This window comes from Schistocerca piceifrons, chromosome 2, assembly GCF_021461385.2.
Source record: "Schistocerca piceifrons isolate TAMUIC-IGC-003096 chromosome 2, iqSchPice1.1, whole genome shotgun sequence".
NCBI lineage: Eukaryota > Metazoa > Arthropoda > Insecta > Orthoptera > Acrididae > Schistocerca > Schistocerca piceifrons.
This window is the reverse complement of record NC_060139.1, coordinates 910,495,877-910,512,818: the sequence shown is the minus strand read 5'-3', so window position 1 is coordinate 910,512,818 and position 16,942 is coordinate 910,495,877. Positions and strand designations below refer to the sequence as shown.

General features: G+C 44.8%; 1 protein-coding gene and 2 non-coding genes across 3 annotated transcripts in view; 1 reads left to right on the top strand and 2 right to left on the bottom strand.

Annotated features, from left to right (window-relative positions):
• LOC124775831 (serine/threonine-protein kinase 26-like) overlaps nt 1-16,942 on the bottom strand; it is a 181,477-nt gene that overhangs the window by 104,746 nt on the left and 59,789 nt on the right. The gene's annotated exons all lie outside the window — the stretch shown is intronic.
• Trnat-ugu lies at nt 719-792 on the bottom strand. Its single transcript has one exon. It is a non-coding gene; the product is annotated as a tRNA-Thr (tRNA).
• Trnat-ugu lies at nt 1,234-1,307 on the top strand. The gene has a single exon. It is a non-coding gene; the product is annotated as a tRNA-Thr (tRNA).

Here is a 16,942-nt window from a genome sequence, read left to right as displayed (position 1 = left end):
AAATCAAGTTTAGAGCATACTCTATCACAACGCGTGTTTTCATTTTACTTTTAAATGAAGGCTGTGACCAGCCGTACGTCCGGGATGGCGGAACAAACCAGTAAGCAGAACCGCGTTCAAAGTTTGCCCATTCACAGCGCGCTACAAATTAGTTTCGCAAAGGCAATTAGCCGAAAAGGCATATGAAATTATGTTGTGAGAGCAAAGAGCGTAATGCCTCAAGCAAACACATAGACGCAGACGGCCGATTACAGTACCCCGACTGACGTCACCGTGGACACACACACACACACACACACACACACACACACACACACACACACAGTTATATAGTCATTATCTCATGGGCAACATTTCAATGAAACTACCTTACCAGCCTCTCATTAAACAGTCCGACAGGACTAACTTTCGAGTTTCCTAAAGCCGCTACTTTAAATCGTCTTTCACGCGTCCTCATTTCAGCGTAAACCCAGAAACCCAGCTCTTTACGATGGGACGAAAGCTCTGTTACTGCTTGATTCAGTCCACGACCTGCTGCGTCAGCAAGTGATTTTATCGTAATTAATATGCGAAAAACAGGCAGAAACGTGGTCGGATAGAAATAATGTCGGCCGAAATAAAATAGAAAGTGAGGAACTCACATGTAATTACAATGAAATGAACACCCTTAACTGCTTACAGGCGTTGACATACGTCAACGGGGACAGATGAAAATGTGTGCCCCGACCGGGACTCGAACCCGGGATCTCCTGCTTACATGGCAGACGCTCTATCCATCTGAGCCACCGAGGACACAGAGGATAGCGCGACTGCAGGGATTTATCTCTGGCACGCCTCCCGCGAAACCCACATTCTCAACGTATTGTCCCGCACTACATTCGTAGTGCCCCCGCCCATTATACTCATTACTCGTGGGGCGTTGCCAACTCCCGTAAGAGTTCGGGCACTGTTTGTGCATTCCCACAGAAGAAGATGGCCAAGTGGCATACTAAGATGGTATCTGTTCTTTCGGACATATATATAGTTAAGGCTCACCGGCCACTTGACCATCTTCTTCTTCTGTGCGAATGCACAAACAGTGCCCGAACCATTACGGGAATCGGCAACGCCCCGCGAGTAATGAGTATAATGGGCGGGGGCACTACGAATGTAGTGCGGGACAGTACGTTGAGAATGTGGGTTTCGCGGGAGGCGTGCCAAAGATAAATCCCTGCAGTCGCTCTATCCTTTGTGTCCTCGGTGGCTCAGATGGATAGAGCGTCTGCCATGTAAGCAGGAGATCCCGGGTTCGAGTCCCGGTCGAGGCGCACATTTTTATCTGTCCCCGTTGACGTATGTCAACGCCTGTAAGCAGTTAAGGGTGTTCATTTCGTTGTAATTTCATTCTAGCGAGCTGCATGGTCACTGATGGTATCTGTTCTTAGTATATATAAACTTACATGTCTTGGCTGGATTCGCACTTTAATTGTATGTAGTAACTAAATGGTAAATCCCATAAACGACGTTATTTACTGAAATAACGTCATAACTGAGAAAGTGTTTTGTCCATTTGGCTTTATTTTTTATTCATTTTGCTTTATTTTTATACGAATCAGAAGTATGTTTACGATGAGATGCAACGGACACCACCTTACCTGCATAATATAAGAAAGAAACTTCCGATGAAATTGACAAGAACCGCATTTCTGTGAAGGTCGAGATTTCTGTCGTAACGTAAAATAACGAACGTTGTAAGCAAACGATACTCCTAGTGAGAAATTACGCCTTTATATTAAAATTCCGTCACTCGCATGCAGGACACCCGAGCATATCGCCCGGTTTTGCCGCCTCTTGCTGGAGTGTCGCGTATACAGACATCGCTCGCTGTCGATCGCCGACCGCTTCTGGCGCTTACTAGGAAGCGGCTTAACATTTCACTACGCACAGCCGACGCTACTCGCCGCCCTATGCTCAAATCACGGGCTTCAACGCGGGTCCATGTGTAACTCGATTAACGCGGTTTGCCACATCCGGAATTACACTTGCTACGGGGTGATGTGTTACAACAACAGTGTCACTGTGGGCAAAATGGACCAGAGACATCTGAATGTACTGTCAGCGTTGTAGCTGGCCTTGAAATGCGAAGTCAGCAAATCTTGACTGACTGACGCGTTATCCAAACAGTCGTCAGAGACTGCGCGTTCATATCGACTGTTGTTCGCATCACCATCTAATATTCTGGCGATGTGCCTCCTCACGTCTGCTGCGACGCACACGTATTCCACAGTGCGGCACATTGCTGACGTGGCGCCAACGATGCGTCTGTACCACTGGACTCTTCGGCACACAGTGGCGTGCCGTCTGGCAGGGAATCGGGTATCCAGTGGAGGTAGAGCACCAGTGAGACACTAGGACGGTGAAATACAACCTCTACACTGAAATATTGCGCGCCGCATCGGCCGAACGCGGAGTTCGATGCTCAAGGGTGTCACTGGTTATCATTTACCATACACCTGCCGGTCCGCGGGTTTTACTTATAGAGGCAGAAACTCCAGGAAAAATGCACACGCCACAGAGGAACCATTTCTGCGACCGATTCGAGGAGCTGTACCTCAAACCTAAAGAGTGAATTCTTGGGAGAGGGAGTGGGAAAAATGCAAAAAGTCCCGAAGGGTATAAGCATTCTTTCCCAGCATCAAAGAGCGATTACGAATGAAAAATGTCAATCCTAGTCCGGGCTTCATTTCTTCACCGGTGAAGGATCATGCGTCATTCATTTGCTGCGTGTCAACCTCGGTCAGGAGGCAGATTGTGGTGTGGAGAGAGATTCACCCCAGAACACGTACTTCTACAGTATGGCCACTGCATGCGCGAAATACGACCTATCGCACTCACATGGCGACATATCACAATCACTTAGAGGCGAGACCTTGTGGACCGATCTCAACTACTGTGCGGCACAATATGTAGAGCATCCATGAAGAGTACTTGCACAAGTAAAGGTAGGAACATAGAACAACGGATAAATTTTAATGACAGGAATTAGATTGTAAGAAATGTAGAAATAAAGGACAGCACACGCTGCCGTGTAGAGTAACCTAGCTTTGATGTAGGATCACGTCATCTGAGGGCGAGAGGCTCAAAATATTGCTGAGGTCTTCGTCCTCGGACGGAGGGCAGTACTAGATCGGGCGATGGCTGTCCAGGATAGAGAGCCTCTCGGGTACCTTCTCTTGGGCCGGCCGAAGTGGCCGTGCGGTTAAAGGCGCTGCAGTCTGGAACCGCAAGACCGCTACGGTCGCAGGTTCGAATCCTGCCTCGGGCATGAATGTTTGTGATGTCCTTAGGTTAGTTAGGTTTAACTAGTTCTAAGTTCTAGGGGACTAATGACCTCAGAAGTTGAGTCCCATAGTGCTCAGAGCCATCTGAATCTGAACTATCTTTCTAGTTTGCTATTTTCTTAATATATATGTTTTTAATTATAAGCCTTTCCAATTCTTAATAAGTTTTTAAGTTTACCGCTATTTAAACCTGCCACACTGATAAACTTTGTTAATATTAAGCTTCATATTACGTATATGTACCATTTAACATCTTAAAAACACAATCTGTTTTAGTAACTACATGTCAGCAAAATATAATATTAAAAATTCCAACTAAATGCGAATTCTCTCTTTCAAGTTGTAAGGAACGTCGAGGATCGTTATGCAGTGCAACAGACTTCCCTTATATACCACTGCCGACATATTCGCTGAACATGTAACGGGTTTCGTCGGTCAAGGTATCATATAGCGGTATACACGTGCATAAAAATGGGGAGAATCTGACTGAAGCACAGTTTTCCAGAAATTTAATGGCTGTTTAATCCAACGCCACGAGTTGTACAAGCTTTGTCGCAGAAGCTGTTGGTCCCACGTGTCTTGCGAAATGTATTCGTACATTTCCAAGAGTTTTTCTACTTTTCTTTACACGAATGGTCAAAATTCAACGTATAATTATGAAATGTGGCTATTGCTGAGCAGTACCGATAGCAATATTTTTGCCTGTTTTTGTAACTTCTGTCATAGATCAGCCGCTGTATCGACCTTTAGGGCTACATGCGTCTACAGAGCTACAACCGAACGAGTGTCTAAATTGGGTAAGTTCTTGATAGCTGGACTCGCGTTTGGAAGAAGCGGTGTTTCCGCCTGGTCATCCTGATTTACGTCGTCCTTAGTTTCCCTACATCACTTTGGGAAAGCGCTAGGATGGCTCATTGAGCAACACTACAGGTGATTTCCTTTCTCACCTGGAGCTTTTTCTATATCTCTAATGATCCCGATATCGGCGGGACGTCTTACTGAATCGAAATAATAAACCCTAACCACGAAAATATCGTCCGCTTTTTATCGACAATTGTTTATGTAGCCTTGTCCCACGACATGCTTGTAGTAAGGCTGAAAATGAATTGAGAGGATGTGTGCCGTGTGGCGTTAAGCGGTGCGTCCTCGTTTCAAGCGGCACGCACGATTCGATCGCACCGCAACCGCTAACCGGGCCCACTACAGCCTCTACTACAGTGCATCAGACCACAACAGAACACAGTGGTCGTTTTTCATCACAGTCTGTCCTGTGTCGATCACGGAGTCCTAAGCAGCTAGGCGAATATACTGCTGCTCGGGGTCACTGTGAATAAGTAGAGACTGTGCCGTAACACGGAATCATTCTCCACGTACTACGATTATACACAGCGGTAGGCGGTGATGCGCCTTACTCTTACTGAAGAGGTGATGGATACCTGCAATGCGGCTAACCTACATTAAAGAAGCAGTAACGAAAAATACTTTTGAGGAGAGGTGCTTTACTTCTGAACTGGAAGAAGTTCCCTTGTATATCTCCACGGACGACAGTAGATCAAAGCATTTTATCTTCTCTGGAAGTCTCAGAAGGTAGAGCTGGCAGAGGCTGCAAGTAAGATGGGGTTGGACGTTTAAGCTATTAGTGACACTCGGGTAAAGGCTGAGAAAGAAGAAGTAGTGGGAGAATACAAGGTCTACCTGTCAGGAGTCAAAGCAGGAATAGCACACTGAGGTGTAGGGCTTTACATCAGGAAAGAAATGGAACCCAGCGTAGTTGCAATAAGGTATGTAAACGAACGACTGATGTGGATAGATTTGACAGTGTCTAGCAAGAAAATTAGGATTGTGTCAGTATATTCGCATTGTGAAGGGACAGATCAAGATAAGATGGGTAGTGTTTATGACGCACTCAGTGATGTAGTTGTTAGAGTAAAGGACAAGGACAGTGTTCTGCTCATGGGTGATTTTAATGCCAGGATTGGAAATCAAACAGAAGTGTATGAAAAGGTTATGGGTAAATTTGGAGAGGATATGGAGGCCAATAGGAACGGGAAACAACTCTTGGATTTCTGTGCCAGTATGGGCTTAGTAATCACAAACTCCTTTTTTAAACATAAGAACATTCACCGGTATACTTGGGAAGGCAGGGGAACCAGATCTGTCATTGACTATTTAATAACAGATCAGGAATTCAGGAAGGCTGTGAGGGACACACGTGTATTCAGGGAATTCTTTGATGACACTGATCACTATTTAATCTGCAGTGAAATTGGTATTGTGAGGCCGAAAGTGCAGGAGGTCAGGTCCATATGTAGGAGGATAAGGGTGGAGGCAAACTTTTGCAAGCAATTAAAGGTCTTTACATGGATAGTCAGGCAGCAGTTAGAGTTGACGGTAAATTGAGTTCATGGTTCAGAGTAGTTTCAGGGGTAAGACAAGGCTGCAACCTGTCTCCACTGTTGTTCATATTATTTATGGATCATATGTTGAAAACAATAGACTGGCTGGGTGAGATTAAGATATGTGAACACAAAATAAGCAGTCTTGCATATGCGGATGACTTAGTCGTGATGGTAGATTCGATTGAAAGTTTGCAACGTAATATTTCAGAGCTAGATCAGAAATGTAAGGACTATGGTATGAAGATTAGCATCTCCAAAACGAAAGAAATGTCAGTGGGAAGGAAATATAAACGGATTGAGTGCCAAATAGGAGGACCAAAGTTAGAACAGGTGGACGGTTTCAAGTACTTAGGATGCATATTCTCACAGGATGGCAACATAGCGAAAGAACTGGAAGCGAGGTGTAGCAAAGCTAATGCAGTCAGCGCTCAGCTACGATCTACTCTCTTCTGAAAGAAGGAAGTCAGTACCAAGAATAAGTTATCTGTGCACCGTTCAATCTTTCGACCAACTTTGTTGTATGGGAGCGAAAGCTGGGTGGATTCAGGTTACCTTATCAACAAGGTTGAGGTTACGGATATGAAAGTAGCTAGGATGATTGCAGGTACTAGTAGATGGGAACAATGGCAGGAGGGTGTCCACAATGAGGAAATCAAAGAAAAACTGGGAATGAACACTATAGATGTAGCAGTCAGGGCAAACAGGCTTAGATGGTGGGGTCATGTTACACGCATGGGAGAAGCAAGGTTACCCAAGAGACCCATGGGTTCAGCAGTAGAGGGTAGGAGGAGTCAGGGTAGACCAAGGAGAAGGTACCTGGACTCGGTTAAGAATGATTTTGAAGTAATAGGCTTAACGTCAGAAGAGGCACCAATGTTAGCACTGAATAGGGGATCATGGAGGAATTTTGTAAGGGGGACTACGCTCCAGACTGAACGCTGAAAGGCATAATCAGTCTTAAATGATGATGATGAAAGTCTCAGACGCGACGCGATACTTGTCAGTACCGATAGTGAGACATCTTCAGTGCCCAACGATATGTTAGTCACCCCATCGATATAATGGGTGTCTGGCTGCTGTGTTTCATCAGTAACACATTACAAATTTCTACCGAAAAAACAGGCCCAACATTCATCAGGAAACGCGGATACTTTTCCAGTTTTTTGTGTGTTTCCAAATTGCTGAAAGTGTTATACGAGAAAGTCCGTTGTCTGTCAAGCACTTCGATTGATGTATACAAAAATTACTTCACATAGGGTAAACAATAAATCAGGTGAGGATACCTGCTACGTTTCAAATTCAGTACATGGTGTCGTTCTTGAAAACAGAAACGTATCTTTAACTGGAAAACGACAACCAACAGTCAAAGAAAAATCGCTTCTGATGCATTAATATTAACATGTGGTGTAGCCGCAACTGAAACATCTCTCTCTCTCTCTCTCTCTCTCTCTCTCTCTCTCTCTCTCTCTCTCTCTCTACCTGCAGTGATTCAGCTATATCACAATACTCACTATCGTTTAACGTTTCGAAAAGCTACACAAGTTTTTTTTTCCTTTTTTTTGGCAAGTCACTACAACTGACTATACGTAATTGTCTGTGGTTGAGTGGTTAAGTGTCAGATTGAAGAGTTCGATGCCCTGTCAGTCGTAGGACGTTTTTCTAGCCCTTGTCGCTTCTTTCATCTCTGGCAATGACTAGCGAATGTGAAAAATATACTACCTGACAAGATGGTATCGCATGGAAGTGGTCGGAAACTGCAGTAGTGTGGCTACGAGTATACAGATGACTGAAGGTAGCGGCGGAACTGTGGACAAACAGGGAAGTTCGGAGCTCGCTTTTAGCTACCAGCGAGCTCGTGACCGGCTCAGGTGGTTGCGGGAACGAACTGTGTACTCGCTAAAGGCAATAACATGCGAATCAGAACGCAGTGCGAAGCACAATTTGTCGTCTGCCAAACGTAGAATGGTCAAAGAGCAACGTCTACAGTATGACACTGGCACGTAGCAAATATTGAATGGCACGTGACGTATACTCGTCGTTTCATCCAATACTGGAGAGTAGGTGTCGCGCTCTGGCACTTAACGCCGTTACCCAGAAAAGCCATATGAACGCCTGATCGTGTGCGAATGCCGCGCACGGAAGGATCGCATGCTGTCGACTCGGACACTTCTAGCATCTCTGACTGACAATCCTAGTCGATATCTCTGTCGTAAGTTAACTGTTTTGTCTCCTTATGAGTGACTGAATACGACCGCATCCACACCCAACAGAACCAGAACCTATGGTGCTGAAACCAAACGCACGCGGTTTCCAGAAGTTGAGCGCAGGTCTTACTCGAGGTCGATCGCAGGCGATTCACCGAGCGGGGCGGGGCGATCGACTTGGAAGAGGTGAGGACGGCATGGGGGCAATTTCCAGCCTGGGCTGAAGAGGCGCGGAAAGCGCGATGGGTTTCCGATTTCCTCGCTGGCGCAGTTGGGTGCGGAGCGAGGCGCAGCGCAACCGCCAATTGCTTTACTTCGCCATCAGCGGGTCGCAGCCTGAGAGGCTTCGCGAGTGGCGATGAGCTAGAAGCCTTCTCACACCCTCCATTTACGGCCGATACCGGCCACGATCCGGCGGTAACGCGACAGTATCGCCCAGTTACCGTCACTTCTGAGCTATCGTACTGAAGTACCTCGAATTTTCATGTAAACCTCTCTCTGTAGCATCAACTACAAATGCGGCAAAGAAACAGCTGTCTCAATGCGAACCCGCTCGCACTGCTGTAGATGGTGATGCTTCTTACTGAAAGAAATGATGGACAGCTCCCTATTTTAGGAGAGAACACTCGATCAAAGCAGTTTCCCTTCTCCGGTGCAGCTATTTTTTATATTATTTTAAATGTTGAAACTACGATAGTGAGTTCGATTAAACTAATATGCCTCAAAGATATTTACACTTTATAAGATGATTGTATGTGAAATATGGAGCAGGGACACAATAAAGGCTGCTGAACGGGATTAAAATGTTTTCACTAGAGAGAGAAAAACAAATGTAAAACGCTTAATTTAGACGAGCTATAAATAAAACGAAGCAGTTGTTTCTCTAGAACTGTCGTACAGAGGTCAACATGGAAAGTAAGAAACAGGTCACAGCGATTCCGTTTTAGAAGTTTTTGTAACAGAGGGATGATCAAGAACGAATTTATACAACAATTACGAAACTGAACTTTTACGAAAAAAGTGACTGTTAAGCATCTAAACTGAATTTGTCTCTCTACATTAAATGAGCATTTGCACATCACACAGAGAATCAGTGCTGGTGAAGCAATTAACTATATACAGTATTCTGGTCAAATAACACTACCAGGCGACATTTCATTGTTCTATCTTTATCATGTATTCAATAAGCAGCATTTAGCAAGAAAAGTGTTGTAACTATCGACAAAGGTTGCTACATAGTCCAGACAGATAACTGAAGGATCTTATTTAGAAACTTGTACACAATTGTTCGCCATAACAGGACGGTGAGTGCTTCACTTTCAATGATTAACAATTACGTCTTCTGGATTTTGTGTTATTACGTTGAATTAAAGGTGGAAGATAATAGCGCATCTTGATTACTGGACAATAAATGCGTCGACAGATGACAGAGCTGTGAGATATAAGAGTTACGATGCAAGCGAAGACCCATCATGGTAGAATTGCGGATTAATCGACGTCAGCACTTTCACAACGGACTAAGGAGCTGACTTCACAATACAGATTAGCTGCACGAAATCTGCCACCAAATTATAGTCAGCAGCAGAAAAAGTAGGCTACAGCTAGTCTTCGGCAATTGGGCAGAGATTATTTGTATTAGTAGCTGCTCACAGCGCCCTACTCTTAACAACAAAGGAGTGTATGTGCGCGCACACACACACACACACACACACACACACACACACACACACACAAGTGTCTCTCTCTCTCTCTCTCTCTCTCTCTCTCTGTCTGGGTCGTACACACGATCGAGCTCGGTCTGCCTTTTCAGGTAACACATCCTACTGCAACTTCAACTACAATGCAATATTGTCAATTATGGGGATGACAGTACCAACTTTAAGTACAGTGCTAACATTCATCGCGCGCGGTTACCCTAACAATGGCAATGAAATTTGTGTTCTACATAACAAACGTTATTATGTCACACTTTGATATGAAGACGGAGAATTGAACTGTCATCCCGCCATTTAATTCAAATGCATCAGAGACGAGCAAGTGCAGATACTTGCTTACGACGATGACGCAGACAATTCCGCGAACTCTGAAGGCAATGAACAAACCATTCATGGAACTTGAACAAGCCAGTAGAATATGAGGTTGAATATAAACTAGTAGAAACCAAAATATATGCTGGTGGGAAAGCAAGTTAAGAGAACATGCCCTCTGGGCATATATACTTCTGAGAGAGTTTATCAGCTTAAATATCTAGGATCTACAGTCACCCAGTCAAATGACAGCTCTAATCAAATTAAAAACAGATTAATAGCAGTGAACAGATCCTTCTTCGAATTAAAGTAACTATTTTCCTCAAGGCTTGATTCGAATCACCAAATAAACGATTTATAAAACACACTGAGATCACAAAAGTCATGGGATAACGACATACACATATACAGAGGGCGACAGTATCGCGTACACAAGGTATAAAAGAACAGTGCATTGGGGGCGCTGTAATTTTTGCTCGGGTGATTCATGTAAAAATATACCCGATGTGATTATGGCCACACGACGGGAATCAACAGACTTTGAACGCGGAATGGAAGTTGGAGCTAGGCGCATGGGACATCCCTTTTTGGATATAGTTAGGGAATCAATATCCGAGCCGGCCGCTGTGGACGAGCGGTTCTAGGCGCTTCAGTCTGGAACCGCGCGACTGCTACGGTCGCAGGTTCGAATCCTGCCTCGGGCATGGATGGTTAGTTAGGTTTAAGTAGGTCTAAGTTGTAGGGGACTGATGACCTCAAGATGTTAAGTCCCTTACTGCTCAGAGGCATTTGAACCATCAATATCCGAGATCCACAGTGCCAAGAGCGTGCCGAAAATACCAAATTTCAGGCATTACCCATCACCACGAACAACGCAGTGGCCGATGGACTTAGTGTAACGACCGAGAGCAGCGGCGTTTTAGTAGAGTTGCCAATCGAAACAGACAAGCAACATTGCGTGAAATAATCGCAGAAATCAATGTGCGGCCTACAAGGAATGCATCCGTTTGGACAGTGTGGCGAAATGTGGCGTTAATGGGCTATGGCAGCAGACGACCGACCTGGGTGCCTTTGCTAGTAGTACGACATTGCCTGTAGTGCCTCTCTTGGGCTCCTGACCATATCGGTTGGACCCCAGACGACTGGAAAACCTAGGCCTGTTCCGATGAGTTCCAATTTCAGTTGGTAAGAACTGACAGCAGCTCAACGGAATCATGGACCGAAGTTGTCAACAAGGCACTGTGCTAGCTGGTGGTGGATCCATATTGTTGTGAGCTTTGTTTAGGCTGCATGGAATGGACTAGGGCCTCTAGTCCAATTGAATCGATCACTGGATGGAAATGGTTATGTTCGCCTACTTGGAGACCGTTTACAGCCATTCTTGGACTTCATGTCCCCAAACAACAATGTCATGTCATCAGGCCACAATTGTTCGCAATTGGGTTGAAGAACATTCAGGACAATTCGAGTCAATCATTCGGCCATCCAAATTGCCCGACATGAATCCCATCGAACATTTATGGGCATTATCGAGAGGTCAAATCGTGCACAAAATCCTGCAGCAGCAACACTTTCGCAATTAAGCAACCTTGGCATCGATCAGTATTTCTGCGCGGGATTTGTTGAGTTCATGTCACGTCGAGTTGCTGCATTAAGCTGGGCAAAAGGGGGTCGACACGTTATTAGGAGGTATCCCATGAGTTTTGTCATCTGAATCTGTAAGACCAGTAATTATATATGGCTTGGAAACTTAGTCATTTACATTAAAAGAGGCTGGAATGCTTGATTCCTTCGAGAAAAAAGTACTTCGAAGAATCGTTGGGCCAACGTGTGAAAGAGGAAGATGGTAGAGGAGGCATAATCACTAGATGAAAACTATACGTAAAGATCCACTAGTTACAAAAATAGCAAAATCAGACTGATTGAGATGGACACGGCACAAGGCACGCACAAGTGATACTTAAGTAGATAAAAGGATATTACATGGAAATCCAGAGGATCGAAAAGGACGTGGTCGACCGAGAACCAGATGGATAGTTAGAGTAGGCTACCCACAGAAAACGAGATGTAGGGTATATGGAAAGTTCGAGCGTTGGATCGTGATGACAGGCGGAGAATAACTTAAGAAGCCAAGGTTCACTATGAACTGTAGAGACACATAGGAGGAAGAAGACGAAGAACCGTTTTGTTCACGCAACGACTTGATTAGATGGAGCTAGGAAAAGTTAAAATGAAGTCGACTAGAGCTCCGCGCCTCCTCGGGGTTTTGGCAGGCTTGGACGCCAGGTGAGGTCCGTAGCCGTGCTCAGCAGACACGAGAGAACGGCGGCAGCTTGTGGTGGCTGGTTGGCGGCTGGCAGCGTGCCGCGGCGCGCAGGGCTAACGGGACAGCCGGCAGTGGACGGCCTAGCTGCAGCGAGCGGCGAGGCGACCCACCAGCCGCGGCGCAGCAGTTGCTTCGAGCAGCGCCAACCTCGCAGCTGCTGCCTTTCAGCTGTCAAACACTCGTTTATATCGCGCCACAAATTCTACGATCGTCCTCCGTTTCCATCGACCTATCGCAAGGCTACCTGTATAGCATTTACCTCGCCCAAATTACAACTCGCAAACCCATAATGTTTCCGTTTTTTCCTATCTGCATCTACACGATTACTGAACAATGCACACTCAGAAGGCGCAGAGATCTACTTTCAGACTTATTTCTCGACTGTTCCACTCCCGAAAAATCAACATCTCAATCTTTCCCATCGTGCTCCGATTTCTCGTATTTTACTGATTTCTCGTATTTTATCACGATGGTTCAAAAAATGATTCAAATGGCTCTGAGCACTATTGGACTTAACATCTGAGGTCATCAGTCCCCTAGAACTTAGAACTACTTAAACCTAACTAACCTAAGGACATCACACACATCCATGGCCGAGGCAGGATTCGAACCTGCGACCGTAGCAGTCTCGCGGTTCCGGATATCACTATGGTCACGTCTCCCTAAGTAGATGTGAGTCACAGACCTGTTTTGGCATCCCGAGGAGAAAGTTGGTGATCGAAATTTCCAAAATACATAGACCTCGTTGCAATGTAACACGCCTATGTTGCAATGCTTGTCACTCCAAGTCACTTATCAAATTTGTGACACTCTCTCTCTTATTTCGCGATAATAAAAAACTAGCTGCCCTCCATTCAACTTTTTCGATGTTCTGCTGACAAAGTCTCGACTAAACAAACCTGTTATCCAGTACTCACTGTCGCCCGTCTCCTCCTAGATAACAGCACTATTCTGACGGCCAGTAATGCGTTTTTCATGTTCTTTTCCACATATTCTATATATGTGACAGCAGTCCGGTCTACTACGCATATCATGCCGTTTCATGCAACTCTTCATGCTAGTCTGTCCTGTGCAAGTCCCACTCCATTTGAATCTGATTACTGTATTACACGTCTCGCTCTTCTTCTACGAATTTACCCCCCCCCCCCCCCCCCCACACACACACACCTCAGTCACTCAGTCAGATTGTGCCAGGAATTTCTTTTTTCCCCAGTTCCTTTCAACAACTTCCCCATTAGTTATTTCATCCACACCTATAATGCTCAGCATTCTTCTGTAAAACCGCATCTCAAAAGCTCCTATTCTCTTCATAAAAATACATAAACTTGTGAGCTTTGATACGAACTGAACTTCAAATATTCTACTAAAAACGTTTCACACATTATTATAGTTTCTAGATTTAAGTACTAAGCACACCTCTGATACAACTTCAGTATCCGACTCCATCTAAATTTATTGTTTCTTCATGACCGCAATTTTCTGCATAATATCTGTATGAATATTGCGCTGTAACCGCCTATAAACGTCAACATGACGATTATACCAAATTCCACGAAATAAAATACGAAATTCGTTGTTGCTTTTGCTATAATTATCATTAATTTACAGCATAGTTGCAGCGTTCAACAACGTCTACAATGGACAGGATCAATGTAAGAATCTATGTTTGGACTGTAGATTAAAATAAAGCAATAAGCAAGAAGAAGAAGTAAGGGAACGAACGTGGAAGAACGCGAAGGACTAGAAAAACGTCAAGATGCGACACCTTTTGAATATGTACAACCACGTAAATACTCCACAAGCCACTGTACAGTACAAGCCAGAGGGTACATCGTCCCACAATTATGTTTTTATTTTTATTCCATTCATGTACTGAGCCAAGGAAAACAGACTGTCTACTCGTATACAACTCTTCACACCCCCTAATCTCTCTTGCCTTTTTCTCACGATCCCTAGACGTAAAAGATGACAGCGTAAAGGACGTACAGTCTTCTTGAAATGGACGTTCTCTAAATTTATCCGACAGAGTCTAGCGAGAATTATCTGGTCTTTCTTCCAATGACTTTTACTTGTGCTACTCGAGCACTTCTGTGACACCTTCATGTGGACTATAACGCCTACCTGATAAGGATTCCAAGCGCTGGAACCACATTCTGGAATTGGTCGCAGTTGCGGTCTCACGGTGAGACGCTCGTCAATAGATGACAGCCACTTGCAGCGGCCGGTTATGAAACCGGGTATTACGCTGGCCCGCCGTAGACGCGACTTTCACTTCCGGGATTACAGCTGGGAGGCAAGACGTAACGAGCGGAGCCCGCTGTCGCCGCTTCCGGCCCCTCGCTGCTGCAGGAGCTATCTTACAATGTAACACCTGGCAGTACTTGGGGCAAGGTGGAGCGACGCGATACGCGGCGAGCTGCTAGCACTCACTTCAGCTACACGTCACGTACTACCCTCATGCACTCAAAAATTTTGTTCGGCAAGCCGAATTAATGTCACCGACAGCATTCTCTCGCTGAATACCTATCAGGTGGACTTATTTAAAATTAACACATGAGGGCTATTCGGAAAATAAGGAACTATTGCTCGCAAAATGGGAACCACAGTGAATATCCGATGAAGTTTTGCACAGATGTGTTAGACAGTGTCTTCGGTATGCCCGTAGGTAGCGTCACGTCGCTCTTCTCTGTTCTGAGCGAACAGGGAGAGCATGAAGATGCCTAGAAAACAGTACCTCCCGCCAAGTATGGGTGCCTGGCGAGAGATTTCGCCTTGTTTCATGCAAACCCACATAACATAACTGTCATGCAGTTCCTTCTTCGTGAGTTCTCGGCCGCAGACTGCAGGGGAAATTAGGCTCCTGCAGCGTTTTCGATGGGAAGTGTTTCATCACCCACCATACAGCACCGACCTGGCTCCCTCTGATGTTCATGTCTGCTCAAATGAACCCCTGGCTATGAAGACAACATTATGGCACAGACAACGAGCTACAGTCCAATGTAGAAAATTGTCGGAACGCACAGACGGCTGCCTTCTATGACGAGGATATTGGTAAGTTGGTACAACGCAATGACAGATATCAAAGTCGGAGCGGCGACTATGTGGAGATGTAGCTGGAAGGTGTAGCTAACTGTTGCAAATAAAACAGTTTTGATTTTCACTGTGATTTCCATTTTGAGACCGATCGTTAATTACTTTCCGAACAGTCTTCGTAAAATACATGGTTTGTATGTATGATTTTTTGCGCAACATACACGTTGACTTTCACTGGTGAAACGCTGCACTACCAGTTCCGATTTATATTTCGCACTTCACCTTTCATTCATTCACATAAACAGAGATTGTGTTCTGGGACAGCGACGAGTGCAGTGCCAACACGATGCGAAAAACCAACTTGTTACCACTAAAAGACGGTGGCACAGGCCGTCCTGAAAACATTATGTGTAATTCATCAATGTTACGTCAGTTTTACACAAACCCACCTGGTGATGGAGCTGTAATCATCAGAAACGCGCAGTGGAAAGACAAAGTGTCTGATTACAGTTACTTCTGAATTCAAATGACAGAGTTGTCTCGGTTAGATCTATCTCAAAGTGTTTAAATTCCAAAATAAGTATATTGTAAAAATGACCGGCTGTGATTTGTTTCGTCTCGTTATTATTTGATAGCCACAGTGTTTACCACGCCCATTCAGAGAAAAGTATTTATTCCTTTTACTCGCTTCGTGAGTGAAAAAATGAATCTTAAAGGCTAGCAAAGCGCCACTGATAAGAGTACTTCACCCACCGGAGTTGGTGAATAACTAATCTAAAAATCACGAGATGTGTTACACTCTTTTACAAGTGTAACAGGTTTCTCAAATCCTTACAAGTTACACAAACGCCTGTATTCGCTCGAAATGACGAGAATGTCAAGCAGTCAGAAGCATTAAATATTTAAAAGAAAACCACGGATGCGTCTAAATATCTCAAGTTAGTCACGTAACGCTGTCATTTTTTACCTTTACTAGTTTATTTATTTGCTGAAGATAATAAGATGACCTCTTGGGATTACATATACACTATCTGATCAAAAGTAGCAGGACACCCTATCTAATGAGGACATGACCATTAGATTTCATGTGAGACGGACACGCCAACAATAATAAGCGGCTGCGAGTATATAGTGATACAGTGCAGAATCATTATCATCGGATTGAGTCGCCCCGGCAAGCTCAGTGACTTCGAACACGGTCAAATCATTTGATGTCACTTGAGTAACAAACCCATCACGGACATTCAACCTTTTTAAAGCTCCCCAAGTCGACTAGAGGCGATGCAAAAATCGCGTGATATCAGCGGAAGGAATCGCTCATGAGTTCCAAAGTGCTTCCAGCAGACCAGTTGCCAAAATGATTGCGTGAAGAGTTACAAAGAATAGGATACAATGGTCTCGAGCAGCTCCTCATAAGCCAAACATTACTGTAGTAGGTACCACACTGAGGCGACAAAAATCGTGGGATAGCTATGTGCACATTCGAGTACACAAATGGCGGTAGTATCGCGTACACACGGTATGAAAGGGCAGTGCATTGGCGGAGCTGTCATTTGCACTCAGGTGATTTATGTGAAATGGTTTCCGACGTGATTATGGCCGCACAACTGAACGTGGAATGCTAGTTGGAGCT